This window comes from Sylvia atricapilla, chromosome 1 (assembly GCF_009819655.1).
Source record: "Sylvia atricapilla isolate bSylAtr1 chromosome 1, bSylAtr1.pri, whole genome shotgun sequence".
Taxonomy (NCBI): domain Eukaryota; kingdom Metazoa; phylum Chordata; class Aves; order Passeriformes; family Sylviidae; genus Sylvia; species Sylvia atricapilla.
In genome coordinates this window covers 64,554,666-64,576,727 of record NC_089140.1, presented here as the reverse complement: position 1 = coordinate 64,576,727, position 22,062 = coordinate 64,554,666, and the positions used below count along the sequence as shown (strand labels likewise).

Here is a 22,062-nt window from a genome sequence, read left to right as displayed (position 1 = left end):
GAGACGCTGCCCTTGGTGTTTCAAAAGTCTCCCAGGCTCGCTCTTTGCCTTCCTGCCCTGATGGGTTTGTGCCTTAGAAGTGCAAGGAAACTTGCACCTGCATCGTCCACTTAGTTTCACAAGGTCCCCAGTTGTCTCAGCTTTGCCTTTTGGGACTTTAGATGGGTGTACAGCCTGATGGTTTCTACCAACACGTCTCCAGCGCCCTGCATTCACTTCCTCCTGCCTGTTACTGGGATGAACCACCTGCGATTCTATACCTGACCTTTCCTTCCCATTTCTCCACTACTGTGCCTTCCTTTTTGCCACCTCTTCCTCATGACTCCCTTGAGATTTAAGCTGTCCCCTTCAGTTCATCCTGCACATAATGAAACTACCCTGTTTCTTTCCTACTAGGCCTGTGGTTTTCCATACTTTCTTGACCTTTCCCTATGAGCTCTGTTAACAGCAAACTAACTACACCAGAGGTTGCTTGCTCTCAAAAACAAAAGAAAAGAAAATTCTTTCTGTTGGTTCTCTGCACCAAACCAGACTTCCTGTTTGGGAAGGGGGACAGCACAAGGGAGGATCTGTAGCCAGCGGTACTGCAGCCTCCCTCATGTCCCAGCAGTAGCACACAAAATGACCCAACTGTGTAACATTCTTTGATGCTGAGCCTGTCAGCTCACTGCCAGCTGTAAAGGGAGAAGAGCTGCCTTGGAGTTGCTGCTTGCCCTGCTGCAATCTCTCCCATCCCTCCTCCCCCTTTTCAGCTGGCAGAAAGTTGGAGATGGCAGAGATTCATTTTCTTCTCCATTTGGGGATGGAACAGATTCCCCTCCCCCTCCCGTTACCCCTGCTGCAATTACACCCTTGGTAATGGCTGATGCGCAGTTTGGTTTTGCCACTGACACAACGGTTGGTTACATTGTACGGCATTGTCATTATTTCTCTCTGATCATGACTTCTAAAAAATTACCAAACCATGGGTAAGTTGGGTGGCATTCCAGGGCACAGGCTGGAAGACCATGCCAAGTGCCAGGTTTCAGCTCTATAAAGAACTGGAAGTGAAAACAGAAAGAGCATCACTGTGTGTAAGGTGTAAATAAAAAAAGGCTGTGTATGGTTATTTGACTGCTGAAATAACACTGTGCTGACTTGTGTTCTCTCAGGTAATGTTATGACATGTAGTTATAAATAGATAAACCAGTTAAGAGCAAGGCACCTTCAGGTCACCTGGTGCCTCACATCTCTATGCTGAGCTAGACATGCTGTCTTTGCTTACAAGTCCCAGAGGATGTGCAAGTCTCAAGGTACCTCTTTCCTGCAATCCACCAAAGAATTTGATGATTACACTTAGCTTCTTTCTGTTCCTCCCCTCCCCCCGGCTCTCTATAATTTGGATCTTTACTTGCAAACCTGGGAATGGAATTCCTTAAGAAAGAAATAATTAAAAGAAACAGCGCTGGTGTATCAAGAAATATAAATGAAAAATGTTGTAAGTAGTGCAAGTGTGTGTTTTCATTAATCCATCTGGCAGTGAGTAGTAAAAAAACCAAAATTGCTTAGCAACCAGTATTGAGTGAGTGAGCCAAAAAGCAACTGAAACGTGCTGCTGATACCCACTTCATTTCTGAGCTGTTGGGTTTACTCTTCTGTTTGCTCAGAAAGCACGAACGAACCAAGCTGCCTGGGTTTGAGAACTCTAGTCCGAGGAAAAAGCCACTAGAAAATGTGTTTGCCCGCTTTTGCTCATACTTGATAATGCCCCACAGCTCAGGCTTTCCTTTTGAAACTTATTGTTTGTGAGGTGCAGTGTTCTTGCTTTTATCTTTTTTTTTTTGGCTCTGTGTGTGGGGAGGGGGGCCGACCAGGTTTCCATTTGCAGTCTCGTTGCTGGTGTCCCCGCCGCTGTGCCGCTGAGGGTACCGGGTGGCCCTCGGTGTCCCGGTGCCCCGCGGGCGGAGGGGCCCGACTCCTGCCCGGGAGCCCGGGGCGCTGTCCGCCGCCCCCGGTGCTGAACCGCTCCGCCGGGGGTGGAGGACGCGTGTCCCGCCTTGCCTTGTTCTCCGTCTGTCCGTGGGCTGGCAGCGCACGTGTGTGCACAGGGGGGTGTGTGTGTCTTTGCCTGTGCAGGCGGAAGGTGGTAGGAAGGAAGTAAAGCTGTTTCTTCAACCCACGGATGCAGTCGAAGCTAAAGTGATGCTTGGGGCGCAGGAAAGAGCCTCTGTGTGCTTACTGCTTGCTTTCCATTTAGTGCATTCCATATCTGCACTTGCTGTTCAATCACTGCTTACAGAGCTATTTTTCCTACAGCTGTTAGGAGTCAGGCTGCATCCCCCAGTCATTGTCTTCTGTCAGGACATGGTCAAAGTTTGGCTGCAGCATGCAGCTGCTGCTTTGCTGTATTGGAACTTCAAATCCACTTTTATTGATGAACCATTACCAGATACAGCGAATACTGCTCTTCTGCACCCTTAATTGCAACCACTAGTTAAGAACTATCAGGTTTTTATCTACTTCAGGTGTACGTTATAATTATACCATTACTGCTGTTATCTGTATTGTTGAACAAATGAGATTGCATATACAGAGTCAATTATACAGTTTCGTTATAGCCTGTGTTTGGTCTGGGTCTTTAAAAAACACAATTTGCAAGTTATTAACAGTGCAGCTTGTACCTTCCTTGTCTTTCGATTATATTAACAGCTCTGCTTTGTTTGATTTTCCAAAACATACCAATTTATTATGTTTGTTTCTATGTATTGATCAATTAACTCGCAGTTATTATCTATCATGAGTTGACAAATGCTGTTCGATTAGTTGTGCCTGGTGTGGTTTTTTGTCTGGTGTTCTCAAACTGATTAAAATACCGTGTTGTTTTCCAAACCCAGGTTTATTCTCTCTATTATTATACATATGCAAATCCTATTAATCTGAGTTATGTGCTCATATCAAGAGTATAATACTTCCCAAAGGATTGAAATTACCTCTTCTGCCAAAATTAATGTAGCTATGCAACATTGTAAAGCTATAGGCAGCTATAAATTCTTTTTCCATATTTGATACTAAATCAGTTCCATACAGAAATTAATTGTTTCTCTACAACTTCTTTCAGTGCAGCACTAGAGGAATGTGGAATATGCTCTCACTTTTGGGTGGTGGTCTTTTGTTTTCTTTATTGAGATTAGTAATCTGGTATTGCTCCATCTCTCAACATCCATCTTTGTCTTTTCATACACATCTTCTTAAAAACAGTTTTCAAATTGTCTAACTTTCTGATTCAGGCATCTAAAAGCTAATCCCAAATTACTTCTGAAAACTCGTCCATCTGTGACAGTTGCCCAATAGCATCATCACTTTCCTGGTCCTGTGCCAGCTGATAAGTTTAAGTGGTTTTTATCAGTTTTGACCTATTGCAGGTTTTGGCTGAATTCTGTTCATCCTGTTGCAAAATACTGTACTTTTTAAATGGCAATGCATGGTATGTAGCTTTCAAGCTTGATAAATTGGCAGGGGTGATGACTGATAAGGAAATAAACTGCTTAAAAGTCACTAAATGATCCAAGACATATGAGCTTTTCTCTTTCCTGCCCCTTCATGCAGGTGCTTGGGGAATCCCTGCCAGAATTTTATTGATGTTTGTTAGGTTAGTGGGGAGACTACTGCACTGAGTTGATCTGGTCAGGTTCTTTTGGCCTTTCAAGTGTTTGTCACTACTGAAGCTATTTCTATATACAGACAGATACACTTACTCCTCCCTAGCCAAAAAGAGTAAGCTTTGCGCTGCAATTGCCTGCAAAGCTGATTCTAGCAGACTTACTTCTTGTTAAATGGTGCAAGAAGCTGTCTATATCTCAGCTCCTCAGTCATTCAGGGCAGTCACCACATGTCGGCCTTTGTTTGAGCAAGGCTGATTGTCTACTTATTTAACCTGGGAATGGAGACTCGGGGAGAAAGCAAGCCAATGCCTTGGAGAAGGTGTAAGGCCAGAATGATTGCAGGAGCTGTACTAGGGGTCAGCAAAGAGGGGATGTTCCTTCAGAAAGAATTAGCTTCCATGCTGTGAAATTGGGAGAGGGGAGATTTTGAATGTGAATGTATTCCTCCCACCCTGACTTCAAAGTGTGTACCAGTGGTGCAACCAAACAGAAGCCAGAGGATCTGCAGGAGGAGTGCAGGAGCTGGGCTCTGAAGAGACAGAAGAGGGAAAGAGGTAGCGTCAGGTAGGACTCGATAGAGATGGCGCAGCCTGTGCAAGCCATGGAGTCCAGCTGGCTGGCTCGGCCCCTGGAGCATTGCACAGATTTTTGGTGCACTGAAGTCACTCAGTAATCTCACTGAAGTAGCTGGATCCTCAAGTGATTTAAGTCATTTGTTGACTTCAGGCGGGGATCTGAGCCAGACTGTAGAAATATACATCTCTGCTCCCCTTCAATGATGAAAGATCTGTTTTATCTCTTTGTGGTGTGGAGCCACATGTTGTCTTGGAATGTGTTCTGGGAAAGCAAAGCTGAGGGGGAAAGGACTGAGTGGTTGTGCATAATTTTGCCATGGGTACAGAAGAAAGGTCCTTGTGTCTAGAAAGGCAAGTGAACTTGGTACCATTTACTGTTCTTAAGCAGTGACGAATAAATCACACTGGGGAGAGGAAAAAAAATCTACGTCAGCCTATGTTAGTGCTGCTGCAAGCAGAATTAATTCACAGGGTGTAAAAAGGGAGGAGGATCCTGGCAGAAACTACTGAATGGCTGAGACAAATGTTCACAAGCTGGGAAATGTTCATGGTCGGCTGTTTCTGTCATGCAGAGCTGGTGGGGGAAAGCCAGGACACAAAGGGTGACTGTTAGTTTTAGATGTGGGAATTTACCCGGTCTGAACTGGGCACAAAGTTGAAATCAAGAGTGTCTTACATTTTCAGTGTCCTGGCACCTTCCATGCTCTGTTTGTGCCCTGGGGTTTCTTGCAGCCTTCATGGTAGGCTGCCTCACTGCTACTGTTTGTAGTGCTGTATTCACTGCATTATACAGCTCTAGAGCTATGCAGAATACTTCTCAGGGATCAAAATGATGTATGATTTTTTGCTTTCTAATGGAAAGATAATGTTATTTGTGTATTAGCCTCATATATGTTGATTTGTTTGGAAGGATATGATACATTTTGCTGCAGTGAACAAGGAGGAGCTTGTGAACTTTGTTACTTTGTAAAATAAGAAAGAATGTTTATATAGCTCACTGAGGTGGGTAAATTGTAAATAGGTGAAAATAAAATGAAATAACTTGACTGGATTTTCTGCAGGAAATCATCCCATTAATTTTTAATTTTCTCTAAATCCCATCATTTTATTTAAAAGTCTTGTTTTGAAGTTGCTGAGTTTGCCCCTGGTCATCCTTACAAATGATTTAACACAGTTAATCATCTCTGCAGTCATTTGAAATGCTATCACATTTGGAGTTGTGTTATTTCTTCCCTGTTTATCCAGTGTATGTTTGAATATATCTGTAATAAAATACTCTGCATGGTTTCATGATATATGAATAAATGCTCCCTAAAACTGTATACGAATTTCAATGACTTTGGCTTTATGGACCTCACAGATTAGAAATAATATAGAAAGGTTAATCTGAAGGACATAATAATGTTTTTAAAAATAGTTTTAAATCATGGTGGCTTTAGGATTTCAGGTAGAAAAGATTGGTCTCAGGAGAACAGGGGAGAGAGAAATAGGCAGTAGTAGGCTTTCTAATACGTGTGGGAGGTTTTATTCCTTTTTGGAGAAAGATTAGTAAAAATGCATGCTTGGAAAATTTCCACTTCTTGCTCTGCTCTAATCACTCCCTCAGATTATTGTCATGGAGATCCATGTCATATTTAGGAACCCAAATCACAGGTTTTGGCAAAGCAATTCTTAATACCTTTATAAAGGGGCCTGAAGAACTGGCCTCCTTTGCCATCAGATGTTGCCTTACAAAACCTTGTGCCTGCACTTTGACCGTTAGTCTTAATGTTGCTTAATTTGGAGTATAGCTGGAGATCAGATGTGTGTCATTCATTTCCTGGCTGTTTTCCAGCCCTGGCAGCATGAGTACACATTCCAGGAAAAATGAGCATCCAAGCTGAAAGCCACCCTTCATGTGGCAAAGATAGGCCATTTGAGATAACCTGCCAGTCCCAGGGCTGAGTGCAGTGGCTGAAAGCACCTCTGTATCAACAGGCAGCTTAGAGAGGTAGAGGACTTAGCAGCAGCTGAGGTTTTAACTCTTGTACTTGACTTTGGAGACTTAAGACTGTGACCTTCACTGAGTGCCAGATAGGAATAAGTTTACATGTTCTCCAAGTCCTGTTAAAATGGGAGAGATGCCCTTGCTTCACCAGCTGTCATCTAGCAGGAATTTTTGATGCAGACTTGAGTGAAAAAATATGACTGAGGACAGTTTGAAGGGAAGGGTGAAGTTAAAATGATGGAACTGGCAAGAGTAAAATGACATAAGATCCATTTCTCTGAATGTTGGAGATGTTCTCACATTTTGATGTTGTTGTGGCACTGTACATACGCATCACCTTTCTGTGTCGGGGCAGCTGATACACATGCAGTCAATGGCATCGACACTGCTGTGAAACAGGATGGAAGGAAGGAGGGAAGGAAGGAAGGAAGGAAGGAAGGAGTGTGCTTGCTTTGGGAACAGAATGATGTCTTATAAAACTCTCTGCAGTATTTGTGACTTTAAGGCAGTTGTAGTTCTTTTTTATTAACTCGGCCCTTCAAGAATATTGGTGTTGCAGTATCTGCCTGGATAAGAAGTTATCCCTGTGTGTTGCTTGATGATCTTTTTGGGCTAACACAACTAAGTACATTCCTGCAAGCTAGGAGGATGCAAAATCCTTTTTTTGTTGTTTGGTTTGGGGTTTCTTTGGGGGTTTTTTGTTTCATCAGGAACCATAATTTTCTTCTTGGAGCTAGGTCTTTAAGGAAACTTCATTTTTCCTGAACTTCAAATTTGGCAACTCTGTTCAGAATTATTAGCTGTAAAATCTAGTAAAAAGAAAAGACCTAATCCTCAGTAACAGGTATAATTAGCTTTAATGCTTAATTACTCTGAGTCAACTAATTGGTTTCATTGGGACTACTCAGAGTAATTCTCAGAGCTAGGCATGTGTCTTCAGAATCAGTCTTAAAGTTTCTAAGTTTTCGCAAAAGTCGTTAATCTAGAAAGAATGTCCTGGGCTGTCTCTTTTCAAATAAAAAAATGTCAATGTTAATGAAATATTGTGTTATTAGAAGTTATTTCTTGTGCTTCTGCTTTAGACCATAGAGTCAGTGTGAAATGTTATACTTCCATAGTGAAAGAAAACTTGGCTGCCTTCATGCCTTCTTGGTAATGAATCTTTGTGACAGTGTATCTCTTGTGGATAAGGTGCAAAAAATGTCACTTTTAACATTTTCATCATATTAATGTGATGCATTTTACATGCTAATACAACTTCTTTATATAGTCCACTAAAATGTTTTCTTCATTGAGAATACTAATGGGGTAAAATTATTTATAATCATGCAATAACCATTTTGAATCATGCAGTTTCATCTGTTGCCTTCATTTGTAATGCATTGGTGGTCTTATTTTATATTGGTATGCTGAAGCCATGGCTAGACCCTCAGTGTATGGTCACCATCCCTAAGTTTCATTGTAGAGATAATGTTCCTGAGTATTTAAAGAAGATAATTAGTGCCTTTACTGCAAACTCTGTAATAATTTTCGTATCTTGAAATTCCAGTTCAGTGTATAAGAATGTGAAGATGACACCCAAACCAGAATTGATTGAGAAGCAAATTCAGCAAGAAAATACTGAGGCAGGGTTGAAAACTTAAATGCTCATATTTCTTCTGCGTTCCAGACTCACTGTGGTTTCATTCTGGTTGTGAAGTACATAAGACTGGGGAAGCATGTGACAAGAGCTTGCATATACTCGTGTTTTTATATACTGTATGAATACACGTAGTTCTAACTAGGATGGGTAACAACTGCAGTGCATGTTTTGGTTAATCAGAATATTCTTGCTATGCATAATTTATGTTGCAATATCATTTTTACGGTTAGTGGATACTATACTTGGACAGACAGACATCTGGTTAATAGTTTATAAGCAAATTAAATACTTGATGAATTATTAAAATGAAAGAGAAATTTCATCAGGGCTAAATTTAATTCTATGCTAGAATGTTGGAAAGTTGTTTAAAGCCTGACTCAAGCCTGATGCCCCAAATTTGGGAGCACCTGTTTTGACTGTGGCACTTGTCTACCAGTGTGTGCTTATTTCTGTTCTGTGGGTAAAAGGCTAAAGAGTCTACTGACAGATTTGAGAACTGACTGGGGTGCATGTCCTTGGGAAGAATGTTCCTATGTTCCCTCAGTCAGTCAGTCAAGTGTTAAAATGTTGTTAAGCCATCAGAAACAGCATTAAAAGATTCCCTTTAAGCTAGTCTCATTTTGCTACAGCTTTGCACTAAGCCATCGGAACCTCTCTCAGAACAGAAAATATCCCCCCAGTTAAGAAGAAATGGGAAATTAATAGTTATAGTGCAATATTCCTTGAGAAAGAGATTACTCCCATCTGACATCTGTAATAGTCCTTTGTTTTCCTTGCTGAGATCACTGATAGTGGAGTTTTCATACATAATATTTTTCTTCTGTTTTCTCTGTTTTCTTGCACTAGAGAAGTGCTAGAAACAAATGTGGAGACCTTGACAAGGCTGTGCTTGGAGCATGAGGCATCTGTAATGTTTGGAGGAGAATGGCCAGCCTCAGTTGCAGGAGCATGTGGGTGTGAAAATCATGTTGTGCAGTGTGTTGGGGAAGAGGTCTGTAGCTGACTCTCTCATGTGAGGTCTCAGCTCCTGGCTTCTGTGGAATTGTGTCGTTGTTGGCATCTCTCTTTTCCTGTTGCCTTTTCCATTCTCTGGTGTTTATCAGGGCTATGTATGTGGGCAGCAGCAATATGTTGGCCTGCGGCTTCTTGAGGGCTGTGCCTGCTGTCTCAGCAGAGATGCCATACCAGCATTTAAAACTCTAAGTTGGGAACTACAATGTTAAATGGTCACTGTGCATCCTTAGGAGCTCCAATAAAGAGCTATTAATCTACATGGTGCTTCCATGAACCCAGTTAAGACAGTCATGCCCCAGAGCAATGATCACTCCTCTCTGTGTAGAGACTGCTCTTCTGGTTGTGGGTACAGGTGGTGTATTGAAAATATCGAGGTGGAGAGTTAGGAATATACTGCATTAAGATGCTAATGAGTAGTCACTGTTTATATTTAAAGCAGTTTAGCATGTTCATCCATTCATGAACAATTTAATTTTGTCTTAGCATTTTCTTTGTTCATCATCTTTTATGATTTGCACAACACATTAAGGCACTTTTTAGATGTGCTGAATGTTTTTCCAAAAATCGTTAAAAGTTTTTTCAAAAATTACTTTTTTCAAAATTTTTTTTCCACAATTACTTAACTATGTTGAAATAGCCAAGAAAAAAATGAAAAGTAATTGATCATTTTAATTTTCTCTGTGTGGAAGAACAGCAAAATCTTTCAAAGCTAATAAGAAAAAATTAACTGGGGCTAACTAATTACATGTAAAATGATAGCCTATAATTATAAGGCAAGGAGAAATCAATAAAGCTCGATTTGTAATTTGGTCTTATCTCAAGGCTCAGAAGAACAAACCATTCTGTGAGATAAATTTTATAAGATTGCTTCAAACAATATTTTTTGAGCTAATTAGTAGATAAATTTTATTTATTTTTTAGAGAAAACCAAATAGGCGTCACTGAATAACCTTGGAGTTTAACCTTGCAAGCTTTCCCCTCTGGAAGCAGTTGGTCTAACAGCTTTGTCAATATTAAAGGAGACCCAAGGGCAGAGTGGTAAAAATATTTGGTTGAGAAGTATCATTGCACAGATGGAATACAGCTTTTTGTTGACATGTTTCGTGACGTAATAGTAGGAAACCAGGGGGAGGAATCACCAAAATTAAGGCAACACAGGACATGGGCTGTCATTGAAACATGTCAGGGCTTACTAAACTTAACTGCTCCCAGTTAGTGCTGCCCTAGGCAGCAGAGACATGATGTTAGCAGGTACCCACCAAAGTGGCTGTATATATACCTAGAGGTGTGTGTCAGCAGCCCGAGGAGGAGCGTGCAGGGACCATCTGTTAACCAGCATGAGTCTAAAAGGCTTAAAGTGGGCAGCAGAGGGATCGCTCTAGAAGTTGTGCAACTTGCTCTCTCAATTATGCGAGTCAGTGGCAAGTAGACAGGTCCCAAGCAGTGATAGGTGTTCCTTCCTGCATCATAGCTGTTTCAGGATATGTTTCTTCTGTGGCTTTTGGCAAGGCTTACTGATATTTGTAGCCAATTCTGATTTAAAGAAGCACCTGGTGTTGAGAGGGAGGAAAATGCAGAGCCTGCTTCCTTATCATTTTGGAGATACATTATGCTTTTAAATTTCATTCTTCCCTCTGTTGCTAAAATAAAACATTGGATCAACTATACATCAGTGTGTTTAATAAGGCAGCACTTAGCTTTCATTACCACTCACAACAGAAAGAAAAAGATTGTTATCAGCAAGAGGTAGAGGGATATACTGAAGAAGTGAATGTGGTGACAGTATTAGCCATACATAAAATCCTGAGCTGTTTTAGCAGAACATCATTCAAAACATCTGACTCCCATGCAACTTTCTGTTGCTGTATTAGAAAACATTTGGTCTTGCTTCACTTGTAAGGGCCTATGTGATTAAGTGTATGTGTGCAAGCAAGCTTTAAGTGAACTACAGCCACTCATGTGTGGCAAATTTCCCTTGCTGAATGGTAGGTTGTGGGTGGTTTACCTGTGGGAACTGGCTGTTTTACCCCTTTTAGGATTTTACACTAAATTTAAGACAGAATTTGAAAGTGAATTAAGCAAGGAAATGTAGGTTGGATCTTGAAGAAAGTATTCTTAGTAGTTTAGGCCAATTTTTATGTTTTGGTTTAGCTGGTTTGCTATCTTAGAAAAAGATCCAGGACTGTATATAAAGGCCCTCATCTATTTGTTTTGTTGGGTGGGAGGGATAATAATCCTGCTGCTCACAGCATGACCCCTTGACATGACTTCATCATTCAGTGGCTACAAGAACATATCTGTTGTCTTCAAATGTGCCCTGAAGACTCCAGGATAAGTCATTTCCAACCTCCATGTATGTCCTTTCCATGAGGAGGAAGCTCAGAAGACCTTGAAAGGATACAGAAGGAAAGGATTAGGATGGTGAAGAGGACCTGTATTGTGTCTTTCTTCAGCCACAGGGGCTTTAATAAGTAAGCTTAATAATTGTATTTGCTAGTGGTTTTTCCTTTCCAAATTTTGAGACATTTTCTGGGAAGAACGGGTATTTACAGTGTAAGGGGGAGAATGGCAAAAATGGTTTCAACCGTTCAGGGACACTTTTTTCCCTGCAAAGGATTTTTGGACTGAAGAAAGGTGTTCCTCTGTGCTAGAATTGAATGTGCTGGGTATTGGTTTTTCTGCCTAGAGGACTGTATTTTTTAAATGTAATGTCTCACATTGCTCCCCATGGGACATTACCAAACCAGTTTCTATAAATCTCTATGCACAGAGTGTTTTATGTGTGACAAAGATATTTTTTCTTTATATTTTTTCTTTATATATTTTTTGCACCTTGCTGTCCAGCTGCACGGGTATTTAAGTGTATCCTCAGAAGTTTTTATTCTCATCTGCAAACGAAAACCTTGAGCGCTAATCTCCTTCTGACAAAGTCTTCTAATGCTTTTCCCTCAGGAATCCTTTTCCTTAATTCTGTGCCATTCTGTGTGGTAAGGGAGATGCTCTCTCTGAAGGGCTTATCCTCCCTTTGGAAGTCTGTGTCAGAGTCATCTTTCTTTTGAGATTGGAGAACAAACATGTTTGTAACAGTTCCTCTGTATTGATATTCATATTGGATAAAGAAGTAGAAGACTACAAAATTGAGTAAAGGTTCCTTTTCAACCCCTTGTGTACTGGCTCAACAGTACCCTGAAACTACACTGGCCTCAGAGCAAAGGATGAAGCATACATTTCGTGCACAGAAGTTTCTTATGTCATTGCCATATCGTGTTGCTGCACTTACATGATTTATCCTGTGAGGATTTGTGTTGTGATTGCTATTACATGCGCTTGACCTTAGAAACCTCTTCCAGTATCTTCATAATAAGTAAAAACTATGTATCTGGAATTTTTTTCAGGCTTCTTTCTCCTCTCTCCCCCCTCAGAAAAATAGTACAAAGTAGGAGCAGGTAAGTTTCCTTCTAAAGATGTTTTCAAGTACTTCACAGTGTCCTGAAAACAAATGAAAAGTGTTCAGAAAAGTACATCTGACTGTTTTCCTGTTCTTTTAAATAACATGTCTGTCCTACAGCCCTCTTATATAATAAGATTTTTAGTCCCAGATGGGTAGGGAACAGTTATCTGCAGCTCTGCTTATTTTTTGCACTCTATCAGAATGAGTCTCCCAAAACAACCCTTAAATGGTTGCAGGGTAATTAAGCTTCACTGGTACAACGGTAACTAGATTCTATACTTAATTAGTCTCTCTGTAAAGTAGAGTTGCTGTATCATATTTGAAATACTCTTTGATGATATTAATGAAATGTCTTACAGGAACTTTAGCTTGATGATCAGTGCAGTTAGTATTTAAATTTTCTGCAAATTGAGCTTCTATTGCACAGATATTATAGCTTCTGATAGATCAACATTACAGCACCCTTGTTCAAGGATACTCTATTACAGTTCTGTAGCCATGGGAAAGAACTGCTGCCTCACAAATGGCTTACTGTGACTCTGGAAAGACCCAGTTCAGGAAAACACTGATGCATCATGATTCATCATTAATAAACATTAGAAGTATGTTCTGAATTCTCTAATTTGCAGAGGAAAATCTGCTCTCTGGAGACAATCATAGAATCATAGAATTGTTTGGGTTGAAAGGGACCTTTAAATATCAATTAGTCTAACCCCCCTGCAATGAATAGGGAAATCTTCAAACTAGATCAGGCTGCTCAGAGCCCCATCTAATCTTACCTTGAATGTTTCGAGGGACAAGGCGTCCATCTATCACCTTTCTAGTCAACCTGTTCCAGTGTTTCACCACCCTTATTGTAAAGAATTTCTTCCTTTTATCTAGTCCAAATCAACTCCCTTTTAGTATAAAACCATTGCTCCTTGTCCTACCCCAACAGCCTCTGCTAAAAAGTCTGTCCACACCTTTCTTGTAAGCCCTCTTTAAGTACTAAAAGGCTACCATTAGATCTTCCCATAGCCTTCTCCAGGCTGAACCCCATCTGTTTCTGCCTTTCCTCATAGGAGAGCCATTCCATCCCTCTGACCAATTTTAAAGGACATCTCTGGACATGCTCTAAAAGGTCCATGTCTTTCTTGTACTGAGGACCCCAGAACTGGATACAGTATTCCAGGTGGGGTCTCATAAGAGTGGAGTGGAGAGGGAGAATCACTTTCCTAGACCTGCTGGCCACACTGCTTTGATGCAGCTCAGGATGCAGTTAGCTTTCTCAGCTGTGAGTGCACATTGCTGGGTCATGCATAGACCTGTATCCCCAAGTTCTTCTCCCTGCATCCTCCAGTCTGTATTGGTATTTGGGGTCGCCCTGACCCAGGTGCAGCACTTTGTACTGGGCCTTGTTGAACCCCATGAGGTTCCCATGAAGTCACTTTACAAGCTTGTCCAGGTGCCTAATAATTTCAGCACCCTCTAGCTTTGTCTGTATGTTTCAGAAAACAGTAAACCAGCACCAGTCTCAGTACAAATGTAGGCAAGATGCAGGGTAGATGATCTCATTCTTCGCTGTTAGCACTTCTGCCTTGCCTTAGGAGGCACAGACCCTGAGGGGCTGGCACGCCTCTTCAGAACAGTTTGTGATTCTACAAAGTGTTGTGTTTAGAGCCATGCTGTGTCCACGTGTAGAAGCCTATAGGGATCAGACACTGAAGAGAAAGGAGAAGACTTCATCACATCAACTCAAATTGTGGTTCCCACTGCTCTTACTCATATATATTCTTCAGAGCCTCATGCTTTCCTTGCTTGCACCATTAGTTACAGTTGGGTCAAATGGTTTTACTAAAACAACTTCTTAGAAACTAGAGTCACAGATGTGTGTATTGGATGTGCACCCTAATATTTGGCTGGGCTGTACCGGTTTTAGGAGTGCAGGAGTTCCACCTGTTTTGGGCTGCTGGCCTTGTTACAGCCTCGTAACAGCTCTCAAGTTAGAGAGACTTGTGGTTGCCAGATGTGCTGGACTGCTTGTGATTTCTGCCCAAACACAGTTTCTGTATGAGCAAGAAAGCCAAATCTGCCAAACATTTGCCAGATCTTTGCAGATCTGAAGCAGTCCAGTCAGAGCAGCAGTATAAGCCTGTCCCTGTATATCTGTAAGTCTGCATACTTTTATTTGCATTCACAGAGCATCTCCACAGAGCACGCATGGCTCATCTGATACATCCCAGAAATTTATGTATTTCTATCTGGGAAAAACTATATCCCAGGGAAAGCTGCTCACCCCAGCCTTACTACTGTGCTTGGGATGCCCTCTGGGAAGTAATTTGCAGCTGACCTCATGGTACATGCACTAGAAAGAGAATTTTCTGGCCTGATAAGGGCGCTGATGTGCTGCACACTTCATTGTGTCATCACACTAGTGCACCAGCAAGGTGAAAAAATCACTTTCTAGTGTTTCTCATCTTAGAAGTGCTACCTAATAATTGACTATATTGAAATAATAGTAGACATTGCAGTGTTAGAGGGATCCTCTGTTGATACTGACAAGTTATGTACTGAATGATTTCTGAGGTATTGTTCTGAAGCCTTGAGCTCTTGTTCTTTTGTAGTGTCAGTGTCTTAGGGACAGAAAATTCAGGGTGTTGTTACTGTTGCAATTCTTGGTTGTTGCAGAAAATATTGGTCATACTGGAAGGCCAGCAAAATAATAGAACAACATGATCTCTGTGGGTCACTAAAACATTCTTTGTAGTCTTTTGGAGTGCAGGATGTTTTCTTCGTTGCTGATTGACATCTTTAAAACATTGGATTTTTTGAATTTGTGGAGGTGAGCAAAAGAAATGGATGTAACAGATAGCAGATGATTCTGTTTCATTGGGCAAATCAAGAGCCTGTAAGCTTAAACTTGTATAGCAGTGAGAACTGGGTCTAGATTCTCCTAGATCAGTCTTACCAGTGAGTGGTGGTAGCGTTGGATTCAGTTTTCAATGCTTCTGTATTTTTTAGAATAATGTGGCCCACATGATGTCCAAAAATCCAAAAGCTCCTAGCAAGAAGCTTATTCGAAATACATGCAAGGGTGAGTTTTTCTCCTGATAGATGGTTGGTTGCTTCAATTTGGGCTTGGAACCCAGTACTTAGAAACTCCATTGTAGCCTTAGTGTGGCAGAGAGCTTACTTTGGCATACGACAGCTTCTCAAAATCTTATGGAAGGGCCTATCCTCTCTAATTGAACTCTGCTCTTCACTGGGTGTCCAGCATGTAATTTTATTAATTGCATGCTTTCATGGAACCATACTAATGTCTTGGGGGTTTTGGCATGGCCACTGTTGGTTTGTTTGTCAGAATTAAATAGAAAATCAGCAGAAAGTATGACAGTCATGCTTTTTCATATTTGCTTCTTTCTGTTTGGTGCTATGGATCTGAACTGGGATGGCTACTGGGAACTGGACTTTGTGGGTCGAAGGACTTGGTGGGATGAGGGAGGAATCTAGCACAAATGATTTGTTACTGAAATATTGAATGAGAAGGCCAGTCTATGAAATGTGGAATATATGTCTTAAGCCCCTTCACTTTTAAAGACACATTCCCAAAGCTTTTAAGCACCAAATATTAATGCATATTCAAAACTATATTTGTTATTAAGAAAATAATAGTGGAGGTCAGAATTCCAGCAGGGCTCCTTTAAAATAGTAATGACTGTCAGATGATGCATTATCTGCCGGTTAATGGAGCAGCAGGGGGCCTAGTACTAGAATCTTAAATGCCAAGAAATGAAAAAGCCAAATGTTGTCGTAAATACTCTGCATGCTGGTAAAAATGAAGGTGAAACTTGGAGATCCAAACTTTGCCTTTGTACTCAGGATCTCCTTTTTCAGAGAGAGACTAGAGTTAGTGGTGGAATGTGAAGGGTAAGGTAATGTTCTAGCTAAAGAAGAGTGACAGATACTAAACTTAAGTAATTATGATTAATAAAGAAATTACAAGATTTATTTCAATTCTTTGTTTCTTTTTGTCTACCTTTTAAATTTTTAATGTGCTCCTGCTGCGATGTTCATAAAACAACTTAAGATCTAAAGACCCAGAACATTAATGAGAAGAAAAAAAAAATAACCACTTCTAATCATCAGATTTGTATTTACAGTTATCTTCATTCAATCCAATGTAAACATTAAAAAAACCCAAAACCATTTGTGGGGAGAAAGAGAAGGAAGAAAGCTACAGCAGAATTTTTTGTATCACTGCTGCACAGATTGGTTATTATATGATTAATGACAAAACTGGTAATCCTCAAAATCTGAGGCTTTATGCTGGGTCCAAAGGTTACATGCTCTGAGTAGCAGGTAGTGGCTGGAGCAGCCTCGTTTATGGCTTTGAGACTGCACAAATGAGGAGGTGCTGCAGAAATCCAGCTCTGTTGTGCTGCTGGTCTGTCTTGGGGAAGGTGAGAGGGAAAGGCACTCAGGAGCATACCTCAGAAGGTCACTGTTTCACCCTTCTGCTTCCCAGGATGAGAAGACCTGCTTTGCCCATGTGCTCAGCCTGGACCTTGCTGAGCAGTTGTCTTCCTGCTGGGATGTGTGTCCAGCTGGGATAGATGTTTAGTCCAAGGAATATTGAGGTCACTTATATGTCTCAGCGCCAGCCGTGCTCTACTCATGTGTCAGGGAAGGAATCTGCCCTTCAGGGCTTCCCTGCTGTGATGCCATTCTGTGCTGCTGCCAGTGCGGAGCTATCCCTTGAAGACAAGAGAATATGTGTCCCTCAATATTTGTCTGTAAAGCACCAATACTTCCTTTCCTGTTTAGATCTGTGTTAATGAAAAGGAATGCATGTGAGCTAAGCTATTGTACACCCAGTGTGAGGGAGTTGTAAATAGTGCAAGCCCTCATGTTAAAATTATCTGGTTTTTTTCCACTCTCTGCCTTGCTGGTCTCTAGGTAAGATTTCTTAGTGGGTGAGGTGACTGATAGATCTGGTTGGTCTTTTACTGAGTAATCCAGAGTGGGGAATAACAATGCATCAGTTCTACTCAAAGCTGAAAGAGAATGAAGTTCATGCATTTTTCAGCCTGGTGTAAATACTGTCTAGTGAATATCAGTGGGCCTGAACCCCACAGTCTTTGGCATCAGCAGGAGCCTTATCTGGCTTTCTTCTGAGTGCAGTTTTTAAGCTGTCTCCAGGGAGTTGTTTACTCTTGGCAAGTAAAGCAACTGAAAATCCAGTAAGTGATCTTTATGAGCATCATTTAAATTCTCTGTATTGTATTTGAATACTAATCCCTGGCCAGGCCTGTGATGTTCTTTCTACTTCCTAGTTCTCAGCTAGAGCATTCACAGTTTCATGTTGCTCTGCCGCCTTTCAACTCCTTTGGCTGGAGGCTGAAAGCTGAAGCAATGAAGACCCCAATCACGACTATTCAGCTGCTGCTCTGCTGGAAGAGGTCAGTGTAACAACAGGGTCAGAACAACATGTTCATTCTTCTTCCTCCAGAAATAGGTGACCTCTTAGGAGAGCCCTGGTGTGCACACACGGAGTTAAGTTTTGATGATTAGTCAAGAATAATCTGAAATGAGGAGAGAGAAGATGGAGTTTCAGGCCAGTCGTTGTTCACCATCTCAGGCAGTAGGGTTGCCAGTTAAGAGAAGTACCTTTGTTTGTATTTTAACAGCTTTGTGAATGAAATACGAGTATTTACCCTAAGGATAAGCTTAAAAAATCCTTGAAGGATTAGGCTTATGATTAATTCATTTGTAGGTAAAGCAATCTTGGCTTTTAGGGTTTCTTTTGGTCTTGGTGGTGTATGGTTCAGCTAGAACAGAAACATTGTTCTGTTTCCTGTGGGTCTTTACTACTTGCTAAAGTATCATCTGATTATCCTTGTACTTTATTAATGTCATGCTTTTCTTTTGATGCGGCTTCATAAGATAACTACTGTTGGATTCCACTCCATGGCCACAGAAAAATAGCATTCAACTGGACAAGAGGAACACAGAAAGAATCTCTTAGACCTGGAATTTAATCTGCTGTTTTGCTGTACAAGTGTATCTTGAATATGTGAAAAAACGTACTCTTATTCATACATTCACACACATCCTCAAATCTTTCCCAATCTATAATGCTGTCCTTGAAATGCCATTCTTATCCTTAATTGTAGTTTTTAAGAGAGATAGAGTCTTTGAGACATTGCTCCTGCTGGTCAGGGTTTCTGCTGAAAGGCTCTTGCTAGGTAAGGGTTCATTTCAGCTTGCTGCACTGTTTCAGCCTTGCACTGCATCTGAAGCTCAAGTACCTGTTTGCAGTGGGGAGAGATTTCCTCCCTTTTTTATTATTCTGGGGTTTGGTTCATCAGAGTGCCATAAGAACATGAACTTCCAAGATTTTTTTTTTTCTTTCTGAGGGAGAGATTTTGGAAATTAGTACTCAGCCAGGTATCCTCTATTTCATTATTTCTACACATTAAATTGTGTAGATTTAACCAGGTTTAATCACTGGAGGTGACTGCAGTGGAAGGGTGTGTCATTTTTGGAGAAGCATTCTAGAGATGGTCTTTTATTCTTCTTCACATACTTCTCTTCACAAAACCTCCTTTTAGAAAAGAAATACTTCCCTGTTACCAAACGCAAACAAGTTAGGTGCCACCATCTGCTGTCAGTATAGTAGATCCCATATTAAGGAATGCCTGTGTGGCCATTCCATCAAATAAGAAATTAGTCATATATTTAGTGTAATTGAACATTTGCGGTAATGTGTATTGCTGATAATTCATACTGACAGTAAGCTCTGAAAATATCAACCTGAATATTTTCTGACAAAACTTGCCATGTGGCAAAGCATACATTTGCCTGTAGTCATTTAAAAATGTATGTGGTGTCCTTGAGTGGTTTCCTGAAGCATAGTGCTGATTTATGAGCCAGTCATCTAAAGAAAAAATAGATGCATCTCTTGTGAAATGAGTGTTGAATACCTTCCATATACTTACATTTCTTTGTATATATATTTTTAGTGCTTATTGAACCTCCAAGGGTGTCTTTGAAACCTTTCATTAATTTTTTTTCTTAATCTAAAAGAATATAGAATACAGCTGGTTTCCATGCATCCCTCACTTTTCTCCTTTCAAGTGGCTTTTAGAGTTTAGTTTTCAAGGTAATTCTGTATATGGGTAATGTTGAGGTAGACTACAGAATCACAGAGAGCTTGGGCTTGGAAGGGACCTCTGGAGATCATCCCGTTCAACCCTCCTGTCAAGGCGGTGTCACCTAGAACAGGTGACACAGGAACACATCCAGGTGGGTTTGGAATGTCTCCAGAGGGAGACTCCACAACCTCCCTGGGCAGCTTGTTCCAGAGCTCTGCCACCCTCAGTGTAAAGAAGTTCTTCCTCATGTGGAGGTGGAACTTCCTGCGTTTCAGTCTATGGCCATTGCTCCTCATCCTGTCCCTGGGCACCACTGAAAAGAGTCTGGCACCATGCTCTTGGCACCTGCCTTTGAGATAATTATATGTGTTAATGAGATCCCCTCTCAGTCTTCTCCAGACTAAACAGGCCCCACTCTCTCAGCCTCTCCTCATAAGAGAGATGCTCCAGACCGCTAATTAGGTTTGTGACCCTCCATTGGACCTTCTCCAGGAACTCCTTATCTCTCTTGTTCTGAGGAGCCCAGAAGTGGACACAGCACTCTGGATGTGACCTCACCAGGGATGAGTAGAGATTCATAAAGGTTGATAGAGAGGAAAGGACATGATACCAACCAATGCATAAAACAAAAAAAAGCCCACCATCACCATCAAAAGAAAACTCCAAGAAGTAGTGACCACCCTGTCATGTGGAAGCTCAAATAAAAATTATTCAAATTCTGACTAGAGCTTGCATTTTGCCTGGTATCTCAGTTGCTGCAAATCAGTTGAACTTTATTTATACTTGTGTGTCATCCTATCAGATGGGTTCCCTCTTGCCTGAGAAAACACACTTAAATCTAAACGTAAATCTGTTTCTTTCTTTCTGAAACAATACATTTTGAAATTATTTTATAGACTGTGCTGAAACTTTTAGTTTAGCCAGTTTGCTTTTCTGTTTTTTAAAACAAAATTTTATTTTCTGAGCAAACCAAGGAGGTTTATTTGAATTTGCTAGCAAATGCAGTGGACAGTTGTAATTTCTGTACATTTCCAAACAAGCCAGAAAAACAACCTTTGAACAAGAATTAGTAGAATTGTGAGGCAGAACATTTGAACTGATTCACAAACAGCTCTTTTTTTCCCCCTTTTTTTTCACTTTGCAAAAATCTGGATTTTATCACTGTGTGCATTTATGTCTTATCTGTCAGACAGGACATTTCTATATGCAAAAGTGAAATCAATTTTTTTTAAAATGGACAAATAGGAATAAAGTAGTGTTGCTGATATTCAGCAGTGGATGCTAAAAAACAATACTGAGGCTGCTTCCATGATCAGTGGAGAGCTCACTTTTCCCCAAACAGTCCATTGGACTTCTTACAGAATCCCAGCCTTTGTGCAGACAAACTCTTTAATCTTCTGATGAAGTGACTGGGATTTTGTGCTTTGGAAATGTACTTGATGAAAGAAGATTGCTTAGACAGTTAAAGCTGTTAAATATCTTCAGTCAACTTGTGTGTTGCAGGCCTTGTGCAGCTCTGGATTCATGAAAACAATATGCTTTGCAGTTCAAATATTATCAGTTTCTGGACATTATCTCTTCTCCCTCTACCCACAGTCTGAATTCCAGATATTTTGAAAGCTTCTTGGTGATGAAAGTGCCTACTCTTGCATTATCTTTTTTCATTATGGTGTTATACAAGTACTTTGCCGCACTCTGTGACTGGGCATGAGACATCTGTTATTTTAATTGACATGGAAAGCTCAAAGTTGGCTAGCTTTAAAAATTATATTTCTATACTTGCAGGAAATTATCTTCTTTGAAGTTGGTTTGCCATACTGCTTCTAAATCTGGGAAAACACTATTTTGCTCTTTCGCAGCTTGATTAAAATTTATGAAAATGTTAGAACTGTAAGACCTTCCAGAACATGGGGGGAAAAGCAGAATAGCCAAAATAGGAGGAGGCTGTAATGAAAAACTTTTGACTTATGAACTGAAAATGCATGCCATTTGTACTCTGATCAAAAACTTGTATCTGATAAAGGCTGTCATTTGAGAGAGGGTGATGGCTGTGGAAGAGAGCCTTCCAGATTGTGGAAAGGTTTCAGGAATATGATTGCCTTCTGTGGTTGGACATAATTTGTTTCATGCATGAAGTCCACCTATTTCCTCTCTGTATCTGTAACTAGGGCTTGCACAGAAAACCATCTAGTAAAATAATAGGTCCCAATTGTTTTTGCTGCATCAGTTGTCTGGACTACCTAGGGAGGGTGTACGCATGTTTACAGCTAAGTGGGAAAAATCCTGTATCATCTTGTATTTAAATTGAATTACCTTACTGTGGAACCACACCTAAAGCCACAGCAAGGGCAACATGAGGATGGCTGGTCTGACATCTGATTTTGTAGAGTTGTCAGCATCGACAAAATTCATACTTGTGTTCATCAACAAAGGATCATTATTCACAACTAGGAGGGGCTTTGAAAGAGATCACTGTGTCCAACACTCTGCTCATGTAGCCTATCATGATGTTTGACCTATTCATTCTCTGCTTTGTTCAAAAGCATTGGGCTCTTCTCTACTTCAGAAGTGCTACTGGCAGCATTACATCGGATAAAGGTATATGAGTGTTTTTGTTTG

General features: G+C 40.7%; 1 protein-coding gene across 6 annotated transcripts in view; it reads left to right on the top strand.

Annotated features, from left to right (window-relative positions):
- The window catches only part of PHACTR1 (phosphatase and actin regulator 1), a 303,804-nt gene that overhangs the window by 15,859 nt on the left and 265,883 nt on the right, over positions 1-22,062 (top strand). The window lies entirely within an intron of this gene.